We start from the raw sequence: 10,249 nt of genomic DNA on the forward strand, positions 1-10,249 counted from the left end.
TGAGTTACTGGTATGCTCCGGCAATGTACCGTAACGCGCTCCAGGGGCGGGGACCCTTGGCCAACCGACCTAGTTTAGCTTGGGCCCCTGCCAGCCGTGCAGCGATGTTGAAGGGAGCAGTGGGAGAGAGTCCACGCAGTGGGGCGCTTTCCTGGTGTAGTGCAGCTGATGAACTGCGTTGTTGCGTTGTGTGCAGTAGGCGTATTAGGGAGAGGCGATAACTGCACCTTTTCGCCCCGCTTTCCTGCCTCCCTGCCTTTGACTAGAGCGTATTTTTGAGGTTGCTCGTGTGTATGTTATTTGAGAGTTGTCACGTGTGTGTGCGTATCGCGCGTGAGTGTGTTGCTTTTTTCTTTCTCCAATCTTTCCTGTGATGCTGTTGTGAATGGACGTAGCTGTGAGAGCGCTCGATGCCGCAATGCGCGGGGCGGGGCTCTCCTTACCGTATTTTTCCAATGTGGAGCTCAGCTTTTCCGGCGTGATAACTAGGGTATGAAATGCAGAGTCTTAAAAGCAGTACACGGTGTGTGTGTCTATACTGGGTCGCACGTAAGTTAGTAAGCTCCTGTTGGTGCTTCATGGTGCTGCAATGCATAAAGCAAGAGCATGGAGAGGACCTGAATTGCAGGAGCTGATGAGCCTCTTCAGTCTTCTGTCCTAGTGTTTAGTGTTATGAGGTGTAAGAGAGGATAACAGGGGGGGTTCTCTGGGCTTGTTTTAACCTGGTCATGTAGGTTGTGATGTCGGCGTTCTCTATCGGACAAGGCGCTGAGCTGCTTGCGTTGTGGGTCGAGATCACATGAGGCAACGTGACACAACAGGACCCCTTCTGTTTGCCGGTACCCGTGGGATGTTAGGATCCTATTGCTTGTGCGCTTTTCGTGGCCCTTGTGGCCCGAGGTCCTCGGGCAGCAGCATATGTCCTTGCATATGCAAACCACCTCATCCGGTTCGGAGTTTCAGCCGAGTTTGGGGCATAGCTTGCTGCACATCGAAGCATGTTGCCGTGTGGGAAACGAGCTCCCACCTCCTGCGCAATAGCGACCGACGGACCTGACTGGACTTTGGGAGGAAACTGGAGTTACGGCGGCAGATTCGTCTTTCGGGTTTTGGCAAGCTAGTTATGGCTAGGAGGCTTTTGGTGGATGGGGATTGCCCTCGGAGGTGCGAGAGTGTCGAGCGTTGACTGGCGCAAGCGTGTAGGATACGCCTAGAGAGTTACGGTGGTGCACGCTGTAGCACCGTCTTGGCTTGCAGCAAGGAGAGAAACTAGTCGCAGGTGTGTAGAGACCTTGGGGGTGGAGGGCAGTGGCCTGAACCCGGAGATTAGTACACCGATAGGGGACCCCCTTCCCAGGGAAAGTCCGATGCGGATGCCATGCATCTGCATAAAACTGCATTTGATACTGCGGCCTCAGCCTTTCGCTACGTTGGTTTTGGACTGTCGGTGTGTGGCGGCGGCTGCGACCATATGACGTTAGGCTTTGCTTACTGTTCTGGAATTGTCTTTGCCTGGAGCAGCTGTCCAGAGCGCGCTTTGGTAGAGTTATTGAACGTGGTTGGGACGTGTTTCGTGAATTTGTGCTTTTGTTGTGCGCTGACGTTACACAAGTTTACGCGCAACGCTCGTAAGGGAGCTTTGCTTAGTTGCCGCGTAACAGCTATCTGGTCCTTGTGTACGGGGCGCGAGCGGTTTGGTAGGTTGATCATTTGTCGCTTTATGCCCCAACCCAAATTGGTTTAGTAGTCTCTGGGATCGTGTCTATCTCCCGGACGTTGGTATCGTTGAGTTGCCATCACACAGATTGGCTCTTTTCATGTCTCATTTGTGGTGTCCTTGGGCTAACAGCTTAGGTCTCGGTGCTTCCTGAAAACGCGCTCGGAGTCACGGTGGGTGTTGTACACACTTGTGCGGGGGACTGGAGCTGTCCAAAGCATGTGCTGGCAGTACGAGCGAATTAGCCGAACCAATATGCGTCTGCGGATGAGACGGTGGCGCGTGACTTGTTTTCTTGCCTGGATTTGCCATTAACCCGGTCAGCTATGGCTGTTGTTACATGACTCGGCGTGCTGCCATGGGGCAGCAGCTATGGGAGAAAGCTTAGTGCACGATTTGAAGCAGAGGTCGTGCGGGAAGATTTCACGGGCTTAATCACCTAAGTCCCACTGTCTTTGCAGGGAGGGGACTTTCCAAACTTAGTTTGTCAAGCAGATGAGTATATTTCACGTGCCATTGCATGTGCTATCCGGTATGGCGGGTGCTGCCCGACCTCGTGAGGGCTCTTACGGGTTGTACGCGCAGTGCGCGCATGCCTTTGATGCGCGTTGAATTCCCATTTTCGTGCCGTCTACTCCATTGCGTGAACACATCTGCCCGCCTTTGTTATGGCCACACGGATGGAGGACGCTCGGAGAATCATAGAGATAACCAAATTGAGAAATCATTTGGCTTCATGCCTCACGTGAACGGGTTGGCTCATAAAACCATTCCAAATGTGAGATCCAAGTAGCAACATGCATTAAGCATTGGGATTACTTAGATATTAATTAACAAAAAAGGATAAAATGCGCACCTGTTATATTGTTATGTTACAAGCTTGCGGAAGCTTGTAAGTCACAGACGAGCCAGAAGGCTCATAGGCTGCGAGTTCTAGCATCCAAAAAGGAAGAAGGAAGAAACAAAGAAGGAAGGAAAGGTGTATGGACCCCATCTGCGAGAGCCAACAGTAACTAGGTTAAGCGACCTCAGGCTCACTATTCGGCTATCATCGTGCATCGGCTCAACCAGATGTTGTGTACGTCCTGCGCAAGTCCGCGCTGATCGTCTATCTCCATGACAGACCTCGGGCACAGGCATGGCACGGGCTCGATATCAGCCTGACGTGCACGTAGGTTGAGAAGCTCTTCCCGTATATCGTTGCAGGGGGGATACTCTAGCAACACCTGAAACTCATCATCAATACTTAAATACTATTGTTACCGAACCGACACCTCTTGGCGCGACCGACTTCCGGGTCGGCTAACCTCCTAAGGCCGCGTGCACGCCCCTAAACAAAACCACGGTTGAGGCACCGCCCATAACAAGGGAAACACATGTTTTCGGAAATTTACCTGAAAAACCGTAAAACCCATAAAACCCGCATGCCATTGTTGAGTTTTAGTTTTTCAATTGCAGTTTTAGATTTTCCATATGCGGGTGTACGCGCAAGCCTCTGGACAGCAGCTTAACATGGATAAGGTTGAGCTGTTACCTGTCGGTATCCACCCACACGAAGTGAAAATAATTCATGACATGAAGGTGGTACGCATGGCAACGGCGCTCAATTTGCCTTTTACAGATGTGGGAGACACCACGGTCATGGACTGGGATGTGCATTTGGACAAAGTCTGGACGCGATTCCAACGTATTTCCATGCTACACCTCTCCATTTTTGGGCGTGCACAGGCAGCGGCCGCCTATGGGCGGCATCGTTTTACGTGGCATATAATGTAATGTAATGTAATGTAATGTAACGTAATGTATGTAATGTAACGTGGCATATGGAGCACGGGGTGTTTCCCCCAGAAGTGAAGCTTATTAATATGCAGGCTAAAGCTGCCAAGCTTATTCATAGGAACCTGGGCCCGGCTGCACATGACAGGCGGCTCACTGGGGTTCCTAAACATTTGTTATATGGCCATCCAACTTTGGGGCATTAGCAGTACACGTACAAGCGCGATGGGCGTGCTGGGCCGTGCGTTTTGTGAAGGCGATAGTCCAGCCAGTCTTAGTAAGGCCGCCTTGGGTCTTGGTCATGCACTCTTTTCTGCATGCCCTTTACCTGACGTACAATCCCATGTGTCTATTCACGTCCCAGGCGGGAGTGCCTTGGTTTGGGGTAATCGTTTTCCGCCAGGTGTTCAGCGCATTGTGCCAACGTTGGCATACCTCCCACCAGTTGAAGATGTTGCGTTAGTTCCTAATGCGTGGTGTTGGAATTTGCCTCTGTGGGGAAACCCTGTTCTTCCGGTAAAAAAATTGAGTGTCCCGTCAGTTAATATCCGCCCAGGAATGGACTCCTGGGTTGTAAGGCACTGAACACGTTCTTCTTGCACGAGATGCATTAGATGTGGTTATGCACACACCGGACCAGGCAGGCTTAGCAATACGCAACGCGCGGCATCAAATAGTGGACCAATACCTCCAACCGCAGACACCACCAGCTCAATCCCTTTGCATCTTTCGTAAGTGGCACGAGTGTATGGGTGCAATTGTCGCTCTCTTAGCTGATATCCCGGCGCATTGGCGACAGGTGGCTAGTCTTTTGTTACCTCTTGAGTGCAGAATCTAGGGCAGCGATGGTGCCCTCCATTGAGTCTGTTAATCAAACCCTGGTGTCGAGGCTAGGTGATGGGGTGCAGGGCCTGCAATTAGACTTCAAGATCCATCCGTTAAATTGGCGACTGATATGCAACTTTCGCCACTTTCTGTGGCTCGTCGAGTAGCCCATACCCTGTTCATTAAAGAGGCGATGGGCTTTTCTGAGGTACTGGGTAAAGCTATCCTTACTTTGCAACGGACCGTCCATTGTTTATGGTCTCATTTACGATGGGAGAATTAATAAAAAAAGGTTTGGTGGCGTCTCACGGTTGATGGGGTGCCCATGTTAGGAAGTTCCCATCTTAGGATGTCGCTGCCAGCAGTGTGTGGTGGTGGAGGCTATCCAGTTGGTTCCTTGGGAGGTGTATCCCCTCGCTGTCATCACTTCTGGGCCTGTCCTGTGGCACAGGTAGTAACAAACCAACTTACTCTGTCAATAGGATTGCCAGTCTCAAGGGAACAACTTTGGCTTGTCCAAGCCCCACAAACAGTGCAACAATGTGTTTGGGATGTTGTGGCTCTTGCTGCGGTGTCAGCCATGGAGCATGGGAGACGATATATGGCTGCAACCACGAAAACCAACCCGACACTGTTACCTGGCTTACAGGAGGAGCCATTTATCGAGTTATTGTTGTCGTTTGGGCCGCCTTCGGGGTTTAGCAGCTCTGGGAGTTCCACGGAAAGGTTGGGATTCTGTTGGGGCACATCATCCCTTCTTGCAAATTGTGTCAGGCAAATTATTATGTTCACGGGAGCGGTCACCGATGGACGATTAGCTATCACCTATTTTTGCTTCTTTTTTGGATTCTTTTAATCGGAGGACTTTTGAGGCTCAAGCCTCTTCCAATAATGATTGCGGGTCCTGGGACTTCCCGTTGGTGCGCTTTTGGCTATTTAGTTGACTTGTGTTGTCTCATCTGGGTGGTAGTCTAGTTTGTTTGTTAGTCTCTAGTGCTGTGCACGGCCAGCTGGCCAGCTGGCTGTAGTCTTCGTGAGTCTGGAGCCACTGTACTAGTCTGTGCTACTGTGAGTCTGGAACCACTGTAATAACCACACACACATTTGCAGGACCCCCATCCATAATGTTAGAACCATTTGGAATGTGGCAGTTAAACTGTCGGAAGGCCGTTTGGTGGCTGGATTAGCGCTTTTCCCAACCGGGGCTGCTGTGCATGCATCCTTTAGGCAGCGGGCAGCTAGACAACTGGTGTGTCCTGTAAGCTTTCTGCAGAGCTTGCGGCGCCGAAGCCTAACTGTCGGTTGTTAATCCAGCTCGATTCACTTACACTCTGTTGTGATTAACTAAGCATGTTTATATTTGTTGAATTCAGGTCTAACTTATACTGATATTAATTAGCCGGCGGCTTGCGACTACTGTTGGTTGAGTTCGAACACCGCACTGCTGCGGAAGTCCATACCTGCGTATGGCCTGGGGCTTTATCTGCATAAAGCTAGGACCTACGTCCCTGGTTCTCTTGTTCCACCGAGCGAGAGCAATCCCTGTTGGATTATGGTCATCTGGCGATCGCACCGCCCAGTCGTACTGGGGAACTTATCGGCGCGAGGCCCAAGTGGATTCTACAACGGTTATTTATCAAACCACTTGTCTCAGTCGTTATCTTTCGATACTCGATAAATATTTTGTGGTTGTGTTACGATAAGTTTTGTTACGAGACGGGTTCCGGTCTCTTTCCTGCTTCCACTCATCTTCTCTCAGCTTCTACGAATGTGGATCCTTCTTCAGAAATGACTTCACTGACCCATTCTGAAGGCTATGGTCCCCTGGCTACGTTCGTTACTGACCTCGGCAATGCGGTGATGGCCGCCGCAGCTACCTCGGGTTGTTAACTAGTCCTGTCTTTAGCATTGTCAGCTTAGTAAATTTGCAGGCCCTCTCGCCGCGGTAGGCACTGCTGCCTTTGTTCCCCCCGCGAGCCAGCGTTTACAGGAGCTTTTGCACAGCTCCCGTGGTGCATTGCGCTCTTTAGAGGGGCGACACTATTGCGCTGAAGAGGTTCTGACTTTCGGTAGGGTTGCCTTTCCCTTCTTGTCTTATTTCGCGTTCCGGGTTTGGTTGTCTTGCGATGTTGCCTGTCAAACCTGAAAACGCGCCTTTACCTGTCCTTGTTGGTGGCCATCAGGGACCTGTGAACGTAGTCCCTCCTTCCTGGTACACGGCTGATGGGAAAAGACGTAACCGCTGGGGTCCGCCTGCGGATTTAGTTGGTGAGGGCGGTCCTGCTCCTACCGTCCCTATCGCTGTCCCAGTTGCTCCTGTCAGTCCTGTCGCTGTCCCAGTGCCCAACGTAAAACGGGAGCCCACTCCTGATGCCGCTGTTCCGCCGCCGCCGCTGCCTGTAGTCTTTTCCGCCGACGGTGCTGGTGGCGCAGAAATGGCTCCTCCTGCGGCTGCTGCACTCTTACCGGCCCAGGATTCTGAGCCACTTAGACTTTCCGTTCCCTTTCCCAGATTGAAGTTCTCCGCGGACCTGCGATCGCGCGATTTAGGACGAACGATTGCTGAGAGTACACGCGCCTTTGTCCGTGATGCCAAACTTTACCTGCAGTTGGTTAGTGGGGGAGATCGGGAGCCGGTGCGCTGTCTGTTCATAGCCGACGCATTGGAGGGTGCGGCCAAGGCGTGGTATGTTCAGTGGTCCGCGGCACGATCCTCTTTTTCGTCTGACGAACTTCTCACGGCCCTACTCGACCGTTTCGCTCCCGAGGTCTTCCCCCGCGACATGGAAGCTCGAGCCGTTCTCGCTAGTGGGTCATACCGCATGCGCTCTGGCGAGAACGTCTCCTCTTACCAGTCGCGTTTTGAGGCGCTAATTACGCCCATTGCAGACTTTTCCGAAGGAGATAGAATTTTCTGGTTCCAACGCGGGCTCTCAGATGAACTCGTAGGTGAATGCGCTACCGATCGTTTAGGGATGCCGTTTTCCTCGTATAGCCATCTTTTACGCTTCGCTTTAGGTGTCGAAATGCGCCTTCTCGCCCGAAAGCAAGCCTTCCGTTCTGCTCCCCGTGCTAATGCCCTTGCCTCACAGGCCCCGGAGCTGAACCCGGTTGGCGCCCCTACTGTGGCGCTGGCACCCGTCCCTTGCGATGCTGTCGCTGTCGAGGGTCCTGAGTGCAGGGAGGGCGGCACCGTTGCCGCCCCGGGTGCCGGTAGGCCTAGGGGGGGTCGCCGGGAACAGCGCCGGTGGCAATTGAAGCAGCCTAGGAATAATCAGGGACCTTCCGAGGCTGGGCCCAGTCATCAGCCCGGGCAGAAACGCGAACGTGACGAAGACCACTGAATAGACAAGTACTGCTGTACTAGAGCAGATCTTGAAGAGTGCAGGAGGAGAAATAAGTGTTTGCGATGCGGGGAGGGCCATCAGATGGGGATCTGCCCGTTGTGCCCTAGCCAGGAGTAGGGGGCTGCCCAGGCTGTTATGAAGGGGACTCCTCCTGGGTTATAGATTCTCTTAAAGAGACCGAGTTACCGCTGTTTTCTGCTAGGCGGGCTTCCAGGGCACTGTTACCCTCCGTCTTAGCACAGGTTGAGCGAGATGCTGATGGACGAAAACTGACGATTAATGCCAGTCTCTCTCTGCTAACGACCCGGCGGGCCTACGGTTTTCTTCTCCGGTTTCATCCTCTTCTGTTTCAGAGTTGCAGATGCAGTTAACGAAGTACCACTTCTACAAACATCAGCATCCTGTCCGATTTACTTAACTCTGCTGTTACTAACTAATCCTGTTTATATCTGCTATCGGTAATTACAGGTCAAACTAATACCGATATTAGTCGATAGTCGAGTTTGCCATTCTGTTGTATCCTGTAAAGCTTTCTGCACGGTTTGGGCTCCGAATCCTAACTGTCGGTGGTTAGCTCGTCCGGTCCGATATACCAAACTTCACTGTTACTAACTAATACCCGTCAATTCCGCTGCCAGTGATTACAGGTCTAACTAATACTGATATTAGTTTACTTGCGGCTACTGTTAGCTGCGGCGGCTAAAGCGACTACTGATAGTCGTCCGCCAACTGAATGCCGCACTGCTGCGGAAGTCCATACCTGCGTATGGGCGTGTTGCGGCTACTGTTAGCTGCAGGCGGCTAAAGCGACTACTGTTAGTCGTCCGCCAACTGAATGCCGCACCGCTGCGGAAGTCCATGGGCGCCGGCGGATAAAGCGACTACTGTTAGTCGTCCGCCATTCAAGTGCCGCACTGCTGCGGAAGTCTATGGGCGACGGCGGCTAAGCGACTACTGTTAGTCGTCCGCCAACTGAATGCCGCACCGCTGCGGAAGTCCATGGGCGCCGGCGGATAAAGCGACTACTGTTAGTCGTCCGCCATTCAAGTGCCGCACCGCTGCGGAAGTCCATGGGCGCAGGCGGCTAAAGCGACTACTGTTAGTCGTCCGCCATTCAAATGCCGCACTGCTGCGGAAGTCCATACCTGCGTATGGGCGGGGGCTTTACCTGAGTAAAGCTGGGACCTGCGTCCCTGTTTCGTCTGACCGAGCGAGAGTAGTTCCTGCGAACTATGGCTTCTGGATACCGCATCGCCCAGTCGTACTGGGGACTTATCGGCGCGAGGCCCAAGTGGAGTCACTGATGACTATTTATTCAATACACTTGTCTCAATCGGTATCTTTCGATGCCCCCATTATGTGGTGGTGTTGTCTGAAGCATACTACAATGTGCACGGTTGGTTCGGTTGCTGTACAGCTTGAACTGCCCTCAGATATGTGTGTCCATCCTACCTTTCAAGTGTCTTTGGTTCGTCCATATCGTGGGTCTGTACCCGTTACGGCAGTGCCTGCCCCTCCTGCTGCCATGGAGGCCGCGCCTACTACTTGGTTGTCTGGCAAGCAAAGCATGTCTGCCGTTGAACGTTGAACGTATTTTGGACTAACGGACCCGACGCGTGGGGAAGGCTAGGCGCAAGCACACTGTTCACGAGTACTTAGTCAAGTGGGCTGGGTATTCGTCCAAACGCAATAGCTAGGAACCGACTCGCAGCTTCATACCTGATCTGAAACTGTTGCTTGATGCGGCTCTCGTCTGCAGGCTGTCTAAGGTTGCAGCGCCTTAGCTGGTATGGCCAACCTTGTTTCGCTCGGTGATCATTGTGCGACGGGGACGTCAATGACGTCACGTCACATCTGGGAGGGAGATAGTTGTTGTATCCTGTAAGCTTTCTGCAGAGCTTGCGGCGCCGAAGCCTAACTGTCGGTTGTTAGTTCGTCCAGCTGGGTTTACTTCAACTCTGTAATGAACCAAAACATGGTTATATTTGCTGAATATGAATTAAGGTCTAACTAATGCTGATATTAGTTAACCGGCGGCTTGCGAGTACTTTTGGTCGAGTTCCTCATTCGAGCACCGCACTGCTGCAGAAGTCCATACCTGCGTATGGCCTGGGGCTTTATCTGCATAAAGCTGGGACCTGCGTCCCTGGGTCGTCTGTTCCACCGAGCGAGAGTAATCCCTGTTGGATTATGGTCATCTGGCGATCGCACCGCCCAGTCTTACTGGGGAACTTATCGTCGCGAGGCCCAAGTGGATTCTACGACAGTTATTTATTAGACCACTTGTCTCATTTTGTGGTTGTCTTACAACAACACCCCTGCCTATTCACGCCTCTCAAAAGTACAGCAAATCTTTGAGGCACCGCCATAACGAGTATCCATGGATATTATATTTCAAAAATATGCTTATCATGCTTTTTGCATGAACTGACTCGAATCTTTGATCACCGGTGAAGGGGGAAACACATGATTTTGCAAATATACCTGTAAAAAACCGCAAAACCCAGGAAACCCTTATGCCACTTTTTAGTTTCTTCAATAGCAGGACCGCCATCCATATTCTTATAAACATTTGTAATGTGGC

The sequence above is a fragment of the Volvox carteri genome (genome assembly GCF_000143455.1).
Source record: "Volvox carteri f. nagariensis unplaced genomic scaffold VOLCAscaffold_53, whole genome shotgun sequence".
Taxonomy (NCBI): Eukaryota; Viridiplantae; Chlorophyta; class Chlorophyceae; order Chlamydomonadales; family Volvocaceae; genus Volvox; species Volvox carteri.